At 45.0% G+C, this 19,952-nt stretch overlaps 1 long non-coding RNA gene across 1 annotated transcript; it reads right to left on the reverse strand.

Annotated features, from left to right (window-relative positions):
- Positions 1–4,929: 4,929 nt before the first annotated feature.
- LOC147999362 (uncharacterized) lies at positions 4,930–19,406 on the reverse strand. The gene is made up of 3 exons (XR_015644325.1): positions 19,291–19,406; positions 8,842–8,990; positions 4,930–8,052 (listed from the first exon to the last, which is right to left on the reverse strand). It is a non-coding gene; the product is annotated as an uncharacterized LOC147999362 (long non-coding RNA).
- Between the last annotated feature and the right edge of the window lie 546 nt (positions 19,407–19,952).

Below are 19,952 nucleotides of genomic sequence, written 5' to 3' on the forward strand. Positions count from 1 at the left end.
ACAATGTATCTTGGTCCTGCCCATCCCCCATTTCCTTCCTCCAGTTCTACTGACCTCCTATCCAACATCTCTCCCTTCTTCCCTTCATGTCTTTTTCCTTGTTTAACCCACTAAGTCCAGTTAGGGCTGCCTGAATGTGTGTCTGTGTGGAGTTGTTCTTTGGGACATGGGCAACCTACCAATGGCTGCCCATGCCCTTCCATATGTGACTCTTCCTCTCTCAGTAGCTATCAGTGATCCCTAGCTCCTCAGCCAAGAGTGGGATATTGGGAAGTCCTCCCCTCTTTACCACCTTCCTCCCCATCCTCCAGCTTCCATGTTCTTCCTGGGCCCTCTCACTCTATGTTCCCTGAGCCTTGGAGATGGAGATAACAGTTGTTCCGTCCGTGGCCAAACACTTGCAGTTCCTTATGCTTGGCATTTTGAACTGACCCCTCCCCACTGTAAAGAGATTCTAGTCAGGGTCGAGAGGGGCACAAATCTCAACACATATAATCACAAATATTGAGAAGAGGGTTTGACAACAGGACCATTTATCAAGATGACGTCAGAAGGTTCTCTAGTAGAGCCTATGGCTTCCCTAGTCATGGCTTTAAAGCTGGGGCACGAATTCCCTTAGGTGCAATTTTTTTCATAAATTTCTTTTCAATCCAGGACCGCAAGCCTGCTAGGCAAGTCCTCTGTCACTGAGTCACATCATCAGCCCTCTTTTCACTTTTTACTTTGAGGCAAAGTTTCACTAAATTACCCAGACTGACGTTGAACTCCATACACAGAGCTCAGCTAGGACTTGATTCTCCTGTATTTGCCTCTCCAGCAGTAGATGGAGGCCATAGACCTTTATCGCCAAGCTTTGCTGTAATATATTCTTCTTTGGGTGCCTTATTTGGAGAAATTTGTAACCTTAGACTATGGCCCCCAACAAGGCTTAAACAGTAATATGCAACAGTTTTCTTCCAGACTGAAACATTCCATCCCACAGAAAAGCACTTTAAACGGTAGGCAAACAACTCAAAATGGCTTCAGGAAGTTCCTAAAACTGACTAGACTCACTAGGCACCGCTCTCCCTCAGATTAAACAATAAACTGCAAAAGGGATTCTCAAAGAAACCAAGCTACAAAGATGACTTTGAGACCAGTTACATACAAGAAGCAGAAGCCAACAAAGCCGTCTTGAGGGAAGAACTGGAAGAAACCACTGAGGCACCAGGGGAGCACTGCCCAACCTGTTGAGCTGCCTTCAGACCATGCAGCCTACTCCAAGTTCTCAATTTTTGTGCACTGTGACTGGCTCTGGCTGGGCTTTGGTGAGGTAGCTGCTGTCTTCGAGTCATTTCTGCCCCTGTAAATAACCCCTCATCCATATTCCTGAAAATAACCCCAATAAAAGTCGTGCCTTACCAATTTGGACTCTGTTGGGATCCATACTTTGGTCTGCCATGGGCTCCCTCTCTGAGGGTAAGTAGAGATGTGTAGCATCTCAGGGACAGTTTTGTCACACAACAGGCAGAAAGCTATAAGCAGTTGGCCACCGGCCCTATTAATCCTAATTCAGAAATCAAGCTACCTAGATTCACACCCTGATTCCTTGCACCCTGATGCCTTGTAACCTGCATGAGTGATCTCAGTCCATGAGCCCCGGTTTATCTATGAAAAGATCCCCCCCCCACACACACACACACAAATATCTTCCCTACCTCCACCAGTAGCGAAAATTTGCCCAAACAGTAAGTACTAACCACTCAGAATCATATGTGGCCCAGAGAAGTGGGAGATAAGGTTCTGACGATTTTCCCACACAGGGAAGCATCTTCCCGGCGTATGCAGGAGCTTCTGGCTTAAGGCAGAGCTGAGTCCCCGGGCTAGCCACACCAACCCAGAGTGCTAGTGGTTGGTTGTTTTCTTGGCCTGTCCAAATAACTTATTACACCCACTCTGGCAAGGGAGTGTGAAGGAAGAAGATAAAAAAAAATCATAGCATCGATTTTTTTCCAGCACGTGGAACCAGCTATGTTATTTCCAGATCCATCCTCTTTGAAATTAAATTAAATAAAGTTTAGCTCAGTTTGTCAATTTGCTGAAAACCATCTCTGTCCAATTCTCTCCTTGGCGGTGAAGGAGTGTACAGGATATTTTTTTTTCTTATAGGGAAGCATTATTGCATTAGGAGAAGCACGGATCTGTGATGATGTTCCAGAATTTTCTGCCCAGTGAGGTGTTGATTTGCAAGTGCTTTCTCCATAGCCATTAGGTATTTATTTATTTATTTATTTATATTTATTTATTTATATTTATTTATTTCTTATTCACCTTTCATCCTGCTCACTGTTCCTCTTCCTGTTAACCCTCCCCCACACATAGTTCTTCCCCCATTCCCCCTCCCTTCTCCTCTGAGCAGGTGTGGCCCTCCTAGGTACCCCCCAGCCTGGTACTTGCAAGTCTCAAGGCTAGCCGAGGTAGGGTGGGCCTTGTTTAACCAATGGGGGCTGTGGCTCTCACAAATGAGTGAGCTGTCGCTGAAGGACTGGGTTCTTTGCAGAAATGCAGTCCCAGTGGTGCGTACTAGAATTGCCCCTCTGCCTCAAAGATACACTTCCAGAGAAACAGACGCATATTCCTCTTTTACTTCAATTATGAGATTTTTTTCCCCTTTCTTTCAAAAACAATAAATGTGCCAGTTATTTCAGGTGGGAAAACATAATCTTGAAGCCGCCTCAAGGAGAGTGTTTGCCAAGCCCCAACTCACCCAGGTGAGGGGCTAATAAAAGTCTCTGGAGGGGCCAGACAGGGGCAGACAGGAGTAATAAGTGGTCTGTCAGTCATCCTAACCAGCCGAACCACCTGCAGGACCTTAGGAGAGATTTCCCACTGTTCACAGGCTGTGAGTAGGGTTAATAAAGCTGGTTCTATTGCCCAGGCTGTGTGGGAGGAGGGCTCAGTAATTGACTACAGTTGCCTTACCTTCAGTTTGCCCCTGAGACCAGTGATCCCTGAAAGGTCAGGATCGCAGAATCAAGGAAGAGGACAGGATGGGCAAGGGAGCCATTTTTTTAATCAGAAGTCATGATCCAAGGACTGAACCATTCCACGAGGTCTGAGCTATTAGAAGCATGGCCATTGGTCCAGAAGGCTGTCCAGCCTCGCTTCGAAAAGGGTCAGTGGCCCACTTCAGTCCCTCAGTCCTTCTTGCTTATTCTTCAAAGCTTGAGCTGAGTGACCCCCACCTCCCAGCTCCCAGGACATCGCCAACATTCCTCAGCAAACACCCTCCAGCATCCAACACTGTCATCCACATGGCTCCTGTATCCCAGCATGGTCTGCCCAGTGGAGAGGCGTAAATGGGGCTGAAGATGGGGACACCCTGAGATCCTGATAGCACAGCCTCTTTTAGAATGAATTCGCAGTTGAAGTGAAAGGCAGCACAGCCACTCCACAGGCTGTTGTGCCAACAAAGATGGATCAGGTGCATTTATTGTTTTGGAAGAATGCATACATGGGGCGTGTGATTAAGGGGGAAGAAGGGGCAGCATTCCTGTTTTATGGGGGATAAAGACTATCATACTGAGTCTCCTTTTCTCTCAACATCTCTGTCTCTGTCTCTGTGTATCTGTTTCTCTCACGGAGCACATGCATACAGTCAGGTGCTGTCAATAGAAGTGAAGTACCGCTGGAGAGATGCAACCAAATTACCAGATGTTTCAGAATCTTCAATGCTCACTCTACATCTGGAGGAAGGGGAGGGAAAGGAAGATCTACCATGTCATTGGCACGAGAGTTGGATGAACTGAGAATCCCAACGTGAATCAGAATCACTCTGGTGGAGTTGAAGGATGGAGCCAATGGACACACTCATAGTTCATGGCTCTCCAGGCACAGAGGGGGAGTGCAGAGAGTGGGTGGGAAGGTCCCAGCAGAAGGCTCCAGGCTCTACGGCAGAAGCCAGAGTCCCCAGCATCAGCTGCAGCCCAAGCTTCACTCTCTGCTTTTCCTCTTTCCACCTGTGATTGCTTGGCTAATGTCTTTCTTTTGAAATGATCTTGCTTTTTAAAAGCTATGTTTCAAAACCTAGGTTTGTTTCACTAATCACACAGTGGATCGTTTACCATACACAAAGAGAAAACAATTCTGACAGTGCATGTTTCAAGCCTTCTGAAAGCGTTTAACTCTAGGTCAGTAGCAGAGACAGGAAGCCCTGCACCAGAGAGCCAGTTCCTCTGTGTATAGAGGAGAGACACTAAGCATTCAAATGGTATTAAAGCACACTAAACTCCTTCTACCACATCCAGGGCAGGAATTTTTTTTCCTGGACAGAGATACAGACAAAGGAACCATTTGGTCTCCCGACAATGCTCCTCTGACCACCCTGGCAGACAGAGGTGAGCAAGTGTCAATCTGATGCCAGGACACGGGTAAAGACAAGACAGATTCAGGCCCATGGAGCTAGAGCTAGGCAAGGTTGGCACCATTGGCATGGGTATGTCGCATATTAAATATTATAGGGGACACGGTGATTCTCATTGTAATCATCTTCTGGTTGATTTCTGCACTCTGTCCATATAGCACTCATTCAGAACAAAAGACATATTCTCATGAATATACACACAGTTCCTTGGACAACATTTAAAACACCAAATGGTCTGGATTTGTTGAGAAAGAAGTCTTTGGTATTAAGGTGCCATGAACTAGATCATTACTTATCATAGTCTATGGTCCTAAGGAAGAGTGTTAACTACCCAAGCCTCAAAGTTCTCCTTGTAGAAAGTGCATAAGAAGAGCTATCTCATTATAGGACACATTGACAATGAGATTTAGGTAAAGCCCTCTGTCCCATCCAGCATTCAGTGACTTGTAATGGCACCTCATCTTCTGTCTTAAATTCTTTAAATATGCCCTGAAGGGTCACTAGTCATGTGTAGGCATGTATATTTTCTCAACCTACTTTATTTTTTTTTCAGAGCTGGGGACCGAACCCAGGGCCTTGCACTTGCTAGGCAAGTGCTCTACCACTGAGCTAAATCCCCAACCCCACCCAACCTACTTTAATAAGGGTTCTACTTCTCCTCTAACCTACCACCCACCAGAGGCAGTGGAAGAAAAAGACATGGGGAAAGTAGACCTGTTTAGAATAGTTGTTTGGGGGCAAGTCCAATCTTCATTGTCAGGATATCAGAAGTTTAGTCCAGTAGTAAACACCAAATAAAAACCAGCAGCTACAGTCCAGTGCACTTGGCAGCCACCACACAGGAACCAACAAGGGCAGTTCAATCCAGTATGAAGTCATAAGGTTCTCTAACCAGCTTGAGGCCATGGAAGTGGCAGAAAGCTGTAGGAACCTCAGAGAAGCTCTTTGGCAAGTTTCTCTCTATGGCATCACTATAAGTGGAGCTTAGCAATGCAATGTAAGGCGAACCAATACATGCATATCATTAGCAAAGAATAGTGAGGCAGAGCAAAGCAAACCAACGCTTGAGCTCCTACTGTCTGGGTGGTCATATTTATGTTCCTTCTGAACATCATGTGTCCTTTCACATGTTTTCTATAGCAGGTGAGAGACCTTGTCTGCTTCAGGAAAACATTCCTTCATGTGTCTGCTTTAGCAAGACATCCTTTCACCTATGTGCCCCAGCAAGATACCATTCGACATAACCGACTTTTCCAAAGCAACCAGAAGTTTCCATTTCAGTCATGTGTCACCTGGGTATGCTGGCACAATCCTGGTCATCTTAACACTTGAGAAGCTGAGGCAGGAGGATCTTGAGTTCTAGGCTAGTCTGGGCTATATAGCCAGGCACTGTCTCAAAAGCTAGCTAGCCAGCTAACTAACTAGCTAGCTAGCTAACTAACTAACTAACTAACTAACTAACTAACTAACATACACTACCAGCTCTCACTTCTGAGGTCAGTTGAAAGCCCAGAGAAGTCGAGAACAGTTTTAGTGTGTCTGCCGACCTGTACGGTCTCAGTCATTCTCATGACCAAAGTTTATTTTGTGTCATTTATTACATGTGTCTTATATGTATCTAATAGAATGCTCTCTTGCCAGCATTCTAACAAGCTAACAAGGCAAACATTCCTATTTTAGAGGAAAATGTGCTAGCTGCCTTAAGCTATAGGCCTGGAACTCAACCTGTCTCCACTTCCAGATGCTCAGGTGAGAGGCATCTGTCACCACACCCAGTTAAGGACAAAGAACTTCAGATGTTAACCTGTTAATGCGAGGGTCCTCAAAGATACTGGACTGCCCCCCGACACACACACGTAGGACGTTTCCTGGCACTAAAGGACGTTTCCTATCAAGCAGATTCCAAGCCACACCGTCGGTGAACAGCCCCAGGGATACAAAACGTGTCTATAGGTTTCCATTACTTCAATATAGTTACGGCTGTATTAACGAGAAGTTGGTACATCTCACCTTCGGAGGCTGCTGTTGATTGAGAAGGGTACGACGAAGGCGCGAATGAGCTTTGCTTAGCTCCTGAAGTGTGCAGCCTCCCTCACCTCAAACCCATGACGCATTTGTTTCCCTGTTTGCAGGCCCGGTGTGGCTCCATCTCCTCCAAGCCCTCCATCATCCAGGGCAGCTTTCTAAAGATAGACAGAAGGTTCCCGCAGGACGCTTATTCTGCACTCATTAACAGTGATCAGTAAACCCTACGGTGTTCATTAAAACGTTGCTCCACGGCACTGTAATATTGTTTTTCTTTGAAAGCCAACATTAGCTGCTGTGAGGTCAGAGAAACACAGAACAATTACAGAGCAGGCAATCTCACTGTACTTTTTTTGAGTGCATCCTGGGGGTGGGCGAGCAGTTCTGATTTATGGCTAGTTAGGCCCATGGCTCTCATTTGAATACTATTTGCTAAGGCTCTGTTCACTCCCCCCAACCCCTGCCAAGGCCATACAAACTTGAGGTGAGGTAAAGAGCCAAAAAGTGACAGCCCTCTGCACACAGGAACTAGTGACTTCTGACCTCACCTGGGTTTGCTTTTATGACTTTCATATCCCTGAAGTTATTTAAAAGAAGATGAAATATGACAGGTGCTGGAGTTGGCAAATGCAGCCAGTTGATTGCATTCAGGGCCGCCGGTGGGAACCCCTCCCCAAACCTCGTCAGCACATTTGACAATGCTCTGTTCGTTGCTGTCCTCTGCATTTCTCCCCTGACCTGCAGAGCAAAACTGCTGTGCTCACAGGTGAACTAAACATTTGCTCTCTGCCAGCCAGCTTCTCATTTAGGTCTGTCTGCCCGAAACAAGAGCTCAGGTGAGGTTGATATTCCTGGCTCATCAGTATCTGGGGATAGGTATACATCAGTATCTGGGGATAGGTATACATCAGTATCTGGGGATAGGTATACATCAGTATCTGGGGATAGGTATACATCAGTATCTGGGGATAGGTATACATCAGTATCTGGGGATAGGTATACATCAGTATCTGGGGATAGGTATACATCAGTATCTGGGGATAGGTATACATCAGTATCTGGGGATAGGTATACATCAGTATCTGGGGATAGGTATACATCAGTATCTGGGGATAGGTATACATCAGTATCTGGGGATAGGTATACATCAGTATCTGGGGATAGGTATACATCAGTATCTGGGGATAGGTATACATCAGTATCTGGGGATAGGTATACATCAGTATCTGGGGATAGGTATACATCAGTATCTGGGGATAGGTATACATCAGTATCTGGGGATAGGTATACATCAGTATCTGGGGATAGGTATACATCAGTATCTGGGGATAGGTATACATCAGTATCTGGGGATAGGTATACATCAGTATCTGGGGATAGGTATACATCAGTATCTGGGGATAGGTATACATCAGTATCTGGGGATAGGTATATGGTACCGGATTAGACCTAATTCAGAGCACAACCTTCGTGGGCCATGGTGATAGCTTGCAAGATTGGTGTGTGACTTTAAAGGGTCAATGAACAGCTTCTCCAGGGCTCTCAAAGAAACCATGAGAATGAGGGCCTGCTCTACCAAGGAGTCTGGCATGATGCAAGCTTGGAGCCACCGTGTGGGTAGAGCCCTGTATTGGTAGAAAATACAGGATACGACTGAGGAGACGAGGGTTGAAAACAGACCTCTCAAGACACCAAATGACAACTGGATGCAGCCATGCTTGAAACTAATAGTGGAATTCTTAGATGGAAGCAATAATTTCCTTTGGACTAAGATATACCAACTTTGGTCTCCGCCTCCATCAAAAGATGGAAGAAAGATACATTTCTACTATGACTTGAGAGACATAAAGAATATTTTAGCCTATAATTCCACCCACACCGGCTTCTTAAAATCGGAATATCATTATTATTCACACGTTCTCTGGGGAAAAAAAAAGATATCGTGTGTCCATAAAGCCTCTCCCCAACACTAGCTTCTCGAGAGGCAGCGGGGTGAAGCTGAGTTAGTCATGGAGATGAATCTTAGCCCAGTGCATATACAGTTAGCCTACGCCGAGGATTGCTGTGCTGGTAGAAGGGCTGGAAACACACTGTCATCTCCTGAAACCCAGACTCGTGCTCAGCTCTGGCTTCCTAACACGTAAAATTCCATACCACAGCTGGTCTGCAAGGAGGTGTTAGTGCTTAGGGGTTTTCCTGTCCTCCCGAGTTACAGCTTAGACAGGACTCGAATGCTCCTTTCCGTCACCACCAATGGAAATCTCAACTGCCTTGAGATTCTACATACAGGTTAATTCTTGAGCTGAGAGAATCTTAAGCCTCATTTATGTATCAAAAATACTGTGAGTGGGCCAAAAAATGGTATTCGAGCGAGATAACCTGAAACCCCAAACACATCAAATGTTCTCTCTTACCAGAGGTTTTTAGCTCCAAATCTTCATATGTAAGTGGATATCCTTTAGTAACTGCAGAAACTCCAGGACAGTAGACAGGGACCATTGCCAGCATAGGGAGGTAGGAGAGCCATAGAGAACGGGTGTGTTGTAAATTATTTCTAGCTAGCCTGTATAAAAGACACAAAATCTTGATATTTTTAGTTATGAGCTGTAAGCCTACATCAGGCAAGTTGTGAGCTATTCTAACTTACATCCCAGTCACATGTCCCTTGTTGCTTGCTGTTTGAGTCTCACCCAGGTTATTTCTGTTCCATCAGGCTGCCCTCAGAGTCCACTTCCGGTCACGTGCTCACGATCCATCTCCTCTCACAGGGGCCTCCTCCTCTCTCCATCTTCTTCCTCCCTTTTCACCTGGTCTCTCCTGAGACCCCTCACGGGATCCTCAGGTCCTGCCTTTCTCTCTCTCCTGCCCAATCACAGGCTCTAGCCTTTTATTTACCAATTAACTGTAAATTGGGGAGCAAGGTTTACATAGCAAAGGTTAGTATACGAGAGAATTCTCTCCTCTGCGGGCAACCAGATCTTGGGGTTCAGAATTTAGCATTTGTATATATAGTAACTGCCGAAACTCCAGGAAAGTAAGAAGGACCCCTTGCCAGCATAACAGGGTAGAGAGCAAAAGAGAGGCAGTCCATGATCAGGGAAATGGGAAAGGGATTCTAATTAAAGGTAGGAGATAAATAGAGAAGAGAGGAAGGTAAAAAAAATACTAAGGATGTCTTAAAAGGCCATAAATAATCAAACTATTAACTAAAAAAACCTATAATATTCACACATCTGTTTATAAATGTACATATATCATTTAAATTAAAATTTATCATCTTTCTCCAAAAACTAAAAATTATATAACAAAAATCCCAAGACCAGGCATGAGAAGCCACCTTTTGAGTTGTTGGTCAGGGTTGTCCAAGAGACTCCCAAAATGTTATAAGCTATTGGTATTACCATTGGTTGCCCTCAAACGATAGAAGGTGAGTCCTTATTGCTGAAGACACCATGTACCTCAAACTCATGACCCGAAGGCCCCTGACCTGAAATCCATCTCCTGGAAAAGTATATTTCATACCACTAGAAGGTACCAAGCAAGCTTCCAAAACAAGAAAGCAACCATCAGTCCTACCCAGCTATGATGACGCCTGTGAACCACCACAATAACCAGCATGGTACAACACTATGGGTGTAATAACACATACTTTGGCAGTAACCAATAGCTTTCTCATTGTACTAACTAAATGGAAACCATGTCTGATACTGGGAACCTAGCCAACTACCCAGGGCTCTTGGAGGAGTACCTACAACCACTTTTCTATTCTCTTTTTTTAAATGTTGGTTGAAATATTTTTTAATATTTATTTATTTATTTATTTATTTATTTATTATGTATACATCATACTGCTTTCTGCCTGCATGTATACCTGCAGGCCAGAAGAGGACATTAGATCTCCTTACAGATTGTTGTGAGCCACCATGTGGTTGCTGGGAATTGAACTCAGGACCTCTGGAAGAGCAGATAGTGCTCTTAACCTCTGAGCCATCTCTCCAGCCCTAAGTATCTATTTTTATTCCCCCAGATAAGTGTAGTCCTCACCCCTCATCAAGGAAACCTCTGTTTGTGGCAGATGGAGACTATTACTGAAAACTACAACCAATCGAAAAGCAGAGCTGTGGATCTCTTTGGATCTCTGTGGATTCATCTACAACAACTGCTGCATCTAAGGCTCGGGTAACATTGTGGAAGAGAGGACAGAAAGATTGTAAAAGTCAGAGATCAGGGATCTAGTAATGTCAGCAACTATACCCTAAAACATCTCACCAACATGTCTGCCTAAACATGAGTTGAACAAAGACAACGATAGACATGCAGACATGGGAAATCTCACGAATCCTTAACTTTACACAAAGAGCTACAAGTTACTAAAGCGTGCTGAGAGCAGGAGAAATAACCTTACTCAGGGCAGACTACCCTAATTGGTTATCTGATACCAAATTGTGTGCCCTGAGAACACAAATATGAGTAACATTATACAGACTGAGTAGGTTATATTTATTTATTTAGTAATACGTATGTATATATGTAGTGCATATATGCATGTAACAATAATTAGTGAAAAGATTTCATAAATTTGAAAGAAAGCAAGAAGGGGTATATGGGAGGGTTTAGAGGGAAGAAAGGGAAGAAATGATATAGTTATATTCTCTAAATAAAAATAAATTTAAAATGCAACAACAGTGGGTGTCAAGTTGAGAAGGAGTGGTCTTGAGATGATTAATATCTGTCTTAGACAGGTTTTCTATTGCTGCGATGAAACACCATGACCAAAAAACAAGTTGGGGAGGAGAGGGTTTATTTGGTTTACACTTCCATATTGCTGTTCATCACCAAAGGAAGTCAGAACAGGAACTCAAACAGGGCAGGAACCTGGAGGCAGGAACTGATGCAGAGGTCATGGAAGGATGCTGCTTATTGGCTTGCTCCCCCTGGTTTGCTCAGCCTACTTTCTTATAGAAGCCAGGCCCATCAGCCCAGGGATGACAGCACAATCGGCTGGGCCCTTCCTCATTGATTGCTAACTGAGAAAATCTTTATAGCTAGATCTTGTGGAGGCATTTCCTCAACTGAGGCTTCTTCCTCTTTGATAACTCCAGCTTGTGTCAAGTCGACGCAAACACAGCCAGTACAATATCTCAACTTGGCAGGATCTAGAATTGCCAAGAAAACAAACTTCTTATGTCTGTAAAACAATTTCCAGATTTAGTTAATTGAGGTGGAAAGATTCAGCCTAACTGTAAGTGACATCATTCATTCTCTGGGCTAGGATCCTGAACTAAATAAAAAGGAGACCGTGAGAGCACTGACATTCATCATTGTCTGTTTCTTGACTGGGAATGCAGTGTGACCTCACATTCCTGCTTCCATAATTTCTACCATGATATAGTCTCAAACTAGCAGCCAAGATAAAGCCTCCCTTCCTTAATTTGCTTTCTTTGGGTATTTTCTAACAGCAACAATGAAAATTAACTACTATGATTACCATGCATCAAGTAAAGACTGTGAGCTAACAAAAGCAAAAGAATAAATAAAACTTAGGAGCTATTTGTTTCTAGACGGTTCAACTAAATATCCTGTGGCTGCATTTGACAAGACTTGGGACACAAAATCACAGGAAAGAATGGAGCTCTGTGATTTGTGTGTCTCCACCTATTGATGAGTGACGGGTAAGTGAAAAACTACAAGCCAGGTGTGATGTGATGGTGCACATCTGTAATTCCAGCATCTGGGAGAGGCAGGCTGGGGCTTTCAAAAGCCTTCCCCTCCCCGGCCCCTGCCTTCTGCTCTTTTCCACCTTCCACCTACCCGTGGGTCAGGATGCGGTTTTCACTACTTCTTCAGCACCATCCTGCTATCATGCTCCCGCCATGATAATAATGAACTAACCATCTGAAACTATAAGCCAACCCCCGATTAAATGCTACTTTTATAAGAGCTGGTGTGGTTGTGGTGTCTCTTTGCAGCAATAGAACAATAGCTATGATGTCGACTAGCTAGTCAGCCATATCCTGTAGGTCAGCCACACAGCCTTGGTGAGATTCTGTCACCTGGCTGTAAAATGCAGAGTGGCCAGGCAGCAGCAGCAAAGGTGACATCATCTATAAAGCACAAATAAAAAGGTGCTCTGTTTTCCTTCTTCTAGCTCTAACTGGTCCACCAAGCCCAACAGCAAGGATCCAGGACTAACAAGGGGCTAACAAGCTTCTGGGGCACCTGATCTATATCTGCTTCAATCTTTGACCCAGCTCCAAGCTTCCCTCTAAAGAAATATAGAATGCTTCCTCATAAAAGAAATTGTGGTAACCTACCTTAGACCTCTCCAATGGACCCTTTATAATCTGGATCCACTCCAAGCCCGTCTATCCCAGCTGTGCCTATCTTGGACTATGAGAATCACCCATGTGGAGATGCCTGAGTCTTATACTCTCCTTCACCTGTACAGGCCGTGGCTGGCAACAGGTGCAAAGTCTGCTTCTTATGCTTCAAGATGATCATAGGAACCAAGTGTCAGCTGAAATGACTTCGGAGTACCTTCTCAGCTCAGCTTCCTCATTTCCTCGTCAGCCTCTACTGGAGACAGATCCTCAATAAACTCCTGGTCTGAGAATTACCATTCAGGCTCTGGGATTTTGAGGGGAACCCGACCAGACCCCCTTGTGCACTGGACCCGATGTTCTCATCAGAAGAAGGGCAGTCTGGCTCCTGCAGAAGCCACACCTGACTGGCACACTGAGTGCACATAGCCCAGGAGAGGATATTGAACAAGGCACCAGTGTCAGGAGCCAACCCCAGGGAAGGACAAAATGCTGGACAACTCCAGGAATCTCTGTGGCAATGAGTGTAAAGCTTACAGGACAACAGTGACCCCTTCTGCTATGGCCGACAAGGGCTGGCTGGGTCCATCCCTGTCTGCCTTGCCACAACCACTTCATGTCTTTCCACCTTGCTTACTATCCTCCAGCCTCACTTACCTTCTTTCCAACATTACAGAATGCCAAGTTCTCCACCTTAAGAGACTTTCACCTTTTTCTCCTTCCAGAAAGTTCCATCCCTAAGCCTCCTACAGATTTAGCTCCAAAGACCTTTCACTAAGAAGTGTCCAAGATCACCTAGCCATTCTTGGCCACACTTCCTTTTTTTATTTCCTTTATAGTAGTTAGCCTCAGAAAGGATACTGTATACATTCGCTGTACAATCTACATTGATATCCACTGACATCAAACTTCAGCCCCTAGAGGAATACTAAGCACATAGTATATGCTTAATAAAACACCACAGCTAAAAGAATGTTCATGCTCATACTTATAAGTCTGCTCTGACTATTATGTGTGCAGGAGAACCTAGTTCTAGTCTGGAGTGGCATCTCCCTCCTCAAATTAATCAGAGTCACACATGTGGTAACACAGTCATGCCCAGTGAAGTCCCTCTTGGGATCAAGTACCACTCCTAAGGCGGAAGCCTAACTTGGGGGCTGGCTCCCTGTGTTTGCACACACAGGAGCTACAGTTTGAAGCACAGATGGTGCCTCACCCCCATGGTCACAGCTGCTGCCACCGTACCAGTGTGCCATGGGTTTGACCCCTGTACCCCAAGGACTGGCCCTTAAAGCTTGACTAGTATGGCACCAGTGCTCAACGGTCATGTCCCCCAGTGCCCCAAGGTATAACCCCAATGCTACGTAAGTGTGTACATAGGTGTGAACCTGGTGCTCCATAGGTATGATCCCAGGATTCCATGTAGGTGGCCCGAAATTCTCCATATGTGTCTCCAAAGCTCTGTTTCTCGGGGTGCCCTGGGATTTGTCACTGGAGCCCTAACTCTGAAGCTGGGTCTCTGCTTGATGTCTTGATTATTTCTTTCTGCAGTGACAAGGGCAGTCTTGAAAATGTCAAGAGCCGATGCAGGCCTGCTGCACCCTCAATGTTTGGCTTCCCTCTCCTTCAGTGATGTCCACACTCATCATCTCATCCAGTCTTGTTGCCAAGGACAAAAATGCATCCCCACTGGAGTGCTAAGCTGGAGATGGAACTTGTGGTCCCCTAAGGCAGGGAGCTGTGTGAGATCAAAGCCACACAAATGAAAGCAGAGGGACGTGATGGAGAGACAGTCCTGAGGATATTGTCTGACCTCAGTCTCTTAAGCCAATCTCCTCTGGAGTGTTCAGAGGTGTGTGTGTGTGTGTGTGTGTGTGTGTGTGTGTGTGTGTAGTCAGTATGAGCTGTTTCGGTCTTTTCCGACTTGATAAGCTCACAGAGCAAATACCCATCAGTCTGATATCCTGAAGCCCTACTCAGAAAGAAAAGAGCTTCTGATTCTCGCCCCTTCCATTCCGATGCAGAACCAATGACCAGTTAGGCCACTGGAGTGAGGAACAGGAAGACTGCAACCAAAGTATCTAAGAACACAGCCTGATTCTTCCATTTTTATCAGATGACCTTGAGAAATGAGACCACTCACTTTATCAGAGCAGGATAAGCTATGCCACACTGACAATCCCATAACATCGAGGATCTAGTAATTAGCTTTCAATTCACATACGTTAGTAAGAGCATAAAAAGATAAATAAAATAATAGCCTTCACTTGCTCATGCTCCCCGTGGCTCCCAGGTTGTCTAGAGGTTTGGTTATTTGCCTTCACTTTGAGACCCTGACTGTCTGACGTATGAAATGTGGCCCGTCTCCATGCCACAGGAGGAAAGGAACCTATCATAGGCTAGCTCTGAAAGCTTCTCTCTGGAAGAGATGCACATCCATGGATCAAAACAACTCATATGACCAGATCTAAGTTCGTGACTAAGGTGGAATTGTAAATTCATATGCTTAGGAGAAAAACCAAGAAAATTCCACCAAACCACACCAGTAACTACCATAGTGCACTTACATCCACAAAGGTTTTGCCAAGAATTGTGTCTGACACACGTAGGCAAATGATACTTTCTACAGTAACTGCTGCACATTGTGGCCCTGGTAGGGGTCTCGCATCTGCCTGGTCTGTTCTCTGAGAAGCTCTCACTGCTGCTGGGGATATGCCTACCCAGGAACTGGACAAGTGTGGCCAGGCTACAACTGGCGACAGACACCAACCGCGCAGTAGCACAGAGGACAACCTCGGCTCAATTACAAGCTGCAGGATGGACTTGCTGTCAGCCACCAAAAGGGTGTCAGTGTTTCCACTAGAGAGTCAAGGAGCAGGGACCAGACTGGTGCCTCAGGATGTGTAACTCTGTGGGTTGACCACATCAACTCCTGTCTCTGAGACTCCATTAAAGGGATGAGGTTTAATGAGATGTGCCCTGGGGTTTTGAGCATCCGTATACTTGGTCCCTAATTGGTGGAGCTGTTGGGGGCAGTTTAGGAGGTTTAGCTCTGACGGAGGAAGGGGAATTGAGGTTCCAAAGCCTTGTACCGCTCCCAGTTAGCTCTGTCTGCTTCCTGTTTGTGCACACAGAGATGTGACCTCTCAGCTCCTGCTTCAGTTGCCAAGCTTTTCTGCCAGGCAGTGATGGACTCCTTCCTCTCCTTCTATGTAGGCTTAGACTTTTTTAAAGCCTGCTTTTAATAAAGGTTCTCAGATGCTTCGACCCCACCCCCTCTAGCCCACCGTCCAACGGTAGGGGAGAAACGATGATAAATAGGATAAGGGGATGTGGGCCTGCTTAGAAGTAGTTCTTTGGGGGCAATTTCAATCTCTGTTTGTCAGGATACCAGCAGTCCAGTTCAGTAGTGTCAGGATAGCAAGCATGAATCAGCAGCAGTGGTGGGCAGTCCAGCAGAAACAGCCAGGCCTCCACTGAATCGGCACAGGAGTGACCAGAACCAGCTGGGACGCCAGGAGAAGTTCTCTTCCCTGTCTCTCTCAACAAAGATTCGAGACCAACAAAGTGTTGCAAGGCTAGCTATGTAAGCGCCCCATCACTGTCCACTGAGTCCTATTTATACTCTCTCCAAACATCACATGTCCTCCCATGGGTCTTGCCCCAGCAAGAGTCTGCATCGCATGACACAAACAGAAACTTTCACTTTACTTCTATAAGTTGCCTTGGTCATGGTATTTTATCATAGCTGAAAAGCAGATCAATACAGGGAACATGGGACAGACTCAGAAAGCACTTCCTCACAGTACTGATACGATGACCTCATTAACTCAGCAAGAGACAGTCCTCAGTCAAAAGGCGTCCTCACCTCAAGACTAAGGCACTTAACAGTGGAATGTATTGTTTACTTATTTATTTATTGGTCTAGAATGTTTTGAGTCCTAGTCTCATAAACCTGATCCTCCTGCCTCAGACTCCCAAGTGCTGCAATGACAGCTGTGCACTACCACATACAGCTGGAATTTTGTTTTTCATTATTTTAAATTTTCCTGTAGATTTAGTTTATTATTTTATGAGTATTGGTTTTGCCTTTGTGCTGGCTCGCTTCATGTCTACTTGATACAAGCTAGGGTCATTGGAGAGGAAGAAGCCTCAGCTGAGAAAATGCCTCATTTATAGACCAGGCTATCGGCAAGCCTCTAGGGCTTTTTAATAATTAGTGATTGCTGGGGGAGGGCCCAGCCCACTCTGAATGGAGCTATCCCTGGAACAGTAGTCCTGGGTTCTGTAAGAAAGCAGGCTGAGAAAACAATGAGAAGTAAGCCACTAAGCACCACCCCTCCATGGCCTCTGCATCAGCTCCTGCCTCCAGATTCCTGCTGTTTGAGTTCCTGTCCTGACTTCCTTTGGTGATGAACAGTGAGGTAGAAGAATAAGCAAATAAACCCTTTCTTCCACAAGTTGTTCATGGTCACAGTCTCTTATCACAGCAGTAGTCTGTGTGTGTGTGTGTGTGTATATATACATATATACAGATATATGTATATATATTTATATATGTATACCACTTTGCCTAGTGACCACAGAACATCAAAGGAGTCCATCCAGAAGAGGCCATCAGATTCCCTAGGACTGGAGGTACAGTTAGGAGTCATATGAGTACTAGGAACTGTAACTGGGTTCTCTGCAAAAGCAGCCAATGGTCTTAACCACTGAGTCATCTGGAAACCTTTTTTTTTAATCCTTATGTCGAGCTTTAAAGCATAGCTCTCTCTGGGAATTGGTCCTGGGGCTGTGTGCCTGAAGACATGTGTGTAGGAGTTCCGTGCATCACTGTTTATACAGCGGAAAGCTAGATGGCTTCCAAGGGCCATGTGGTCAAATAAGCACGATGAATGCATTAGAAAGATTAAAATTAAACATGTGCTTAAGAATTAGAAGTTAATAGTAGCTATTAAGACAACCACAGCTAATAATACTTCAATTAAGCTAGATCGGATAAGCCTGCATATGCTAATACTTGGGCATCTATCCAATATCCAAAGTGCATGTTATAATTGTCTATGTGCACTTTAAGAACATGTACACATGCATCCTGACAGAAACCACAGGAAATAAGAGTTTTTATCCTCCTCATAGGCACTGTTCCTGAAGGCTCTTCAAAATAACTTCAGCATGCAAATCTCTTTCTATGAATGAATGAATGAATGAATGAATGAATGCAACCTAAGATAATGCTAAACCACTCTTTCATACCTAGAATGAATTGGTGAATAATGAATGGTGCATTAGTCAAGCTTAAAAGTGCAAATCTCCCATGGCTCCAACTGCATATGTAGCAGAGGATGGCCTTGTTGGGCACCAGTGGAAAGAGAAGCTCCTTGGTCTTTCCAAGGTTGGACCTCCAGTACAGGGAAATGTCGGGGATGGGGTGTTAAGAGGGGGTGGATGGGGGAGAACACACTTATGGGGGAGAGGGATGGAATAGGGGACTTATGGACAGGAAACTGGGAAAGGGAATAACATTTGAAATGTAAATAAAGAAATATATCCAATAAAAAAATGCAAATCTGTAATCTCACCTACTCTGGGGTCTGAGGAAAGAGGATTTTTTTTTTCCGGAGCTGGGGACTGAACCCAGGGTCTTGTGCTTGCTAGGCAAGCACTCTACCACTGAGCTAAATCAATCCCCAACCCCAAAAAGAGGATCTTAAAGTTCAAGACAGACTGAGTTGGCTACAGAGTGGGTTCCAGGCCAGCCTGGACAACTTAGTAAGGCCCTGTCTCAAACACAAAAGGAAGGGAAGATTGTTTACACAGCTCAGTGTAAAGTACGTACACCTGCCTAGCATACACGAGACCCTCAGCTCAACTCCCAGATCTGCACAATAATCATCTCCATTAACAACTATCTGGGCAAAAACTAAGGAGAGGGAAATACTATCCAGCTCTAACCATCACTGAGTGAGAATGGAGACAGCAGACAGCCCTTTCTCCCAGTGCTGTGTGAGCGAGTGTGGTGACAAGCCACCTCAGAGCTGGGTGAGTGTGGGGGACAACAGACAGCCCTGCTACACAGTTTGATTTCTTGCCTTTACTCTGTTTCATGTTTATATTTTCATTAAGTTATAATCAAGCAACTTTATACATTCAATTATTTTCATTCTGCTGCACCAGAGTGTCTACGGGTGTTAGTGTTATTTGAGCCGAACAAAACCTTTAAAAAACCAGTTTCATAATAATCATTCTGTTATTGCTAGCAATCTAGTATGTGTTTGATTTGATTCGAGAAGTTAACTTACAATTATGCAATGATAAGTACATCAGGACTAAAAATTCCCCCCACCCCTCATTTAGATACATATAATTATTTCCTTGTACTAGATTGGCAAATGTGATGTAATTAACTAGAAATCTACCATATGTCAACTGGTCTCTGTTTGTTTGTTTTATACAATAGCTAGTTCCCTTTGACAAACCAGGACAACTGAGTTAGTCCAGGTTTCTAATAAATTTTTAGCTTTGTGATTTTAGACAACTTACCCAATGTGTCTGGACCTGTTAGCCATCTGGGGAGAGCGGCAGAGCATTGGAGGGAAAGGGAGAAAGTCCCAACAGAAGCATGCTTGTAGAGGGACTTTCATAGAGGTCGTGGAACTGGTCCACACACCCTCCTCTGTCCTTTCAAGTCATCAGATTTATGGTTGGATTAATCGTGTTATGAATGGAATTAAACCAGGCTTCCCCTCCCCCAGGACTCCAAACAGAGGAAATAAGACTTGAAATCCTCAGCCACAGGCAGCAGCTTTATTAAAATCTTCTCTAGACAAGAGGGGCAGAGCTGATGGTGCAAGGGGCAGAGCCTGGGTGGAGAGTGGGGTGCAGAAGGGATCCAAAGCAAGTGGGGAGCCCATTTGTCCCTAATAGGACACTTTTAACAAAGTGTCTCCAACTGTCTACTGTTACTGTGGTAAAACACCATGACCAAAAGCAACTTGGGGAGGAAAGGGTTTACTTTGCTCTTGCAGATCACACACATCAAGGGAAGTCAGGGCTGGACCTTGAGGCAGGAACCGATGCAGAGGCCAGGGTGAGCAGTGCTCACTGGCTTGCTCCCTGGGGCTTGTTCAGCCTTCTCTTCTGCAGCGCTCAGAACTATCTTCCCGGAGGCAGCGCCACCCACATGAGCCGGGCCCTCCCACATT

Source organism: Rattus norvegicus, chromosome 19, assembly GCF_021556685.1.
Source record: "Rattus norvegicus strain SHRSP/BbbUtx chromosome 19, alternate assembly SHRSP_T2T, whole genome shotgun sequence".
NCBI lineage: Eukaryota > Metazoa > Chordata > Mammalia > Rodentia > Muridae > Rattus > Rattus norvegicus.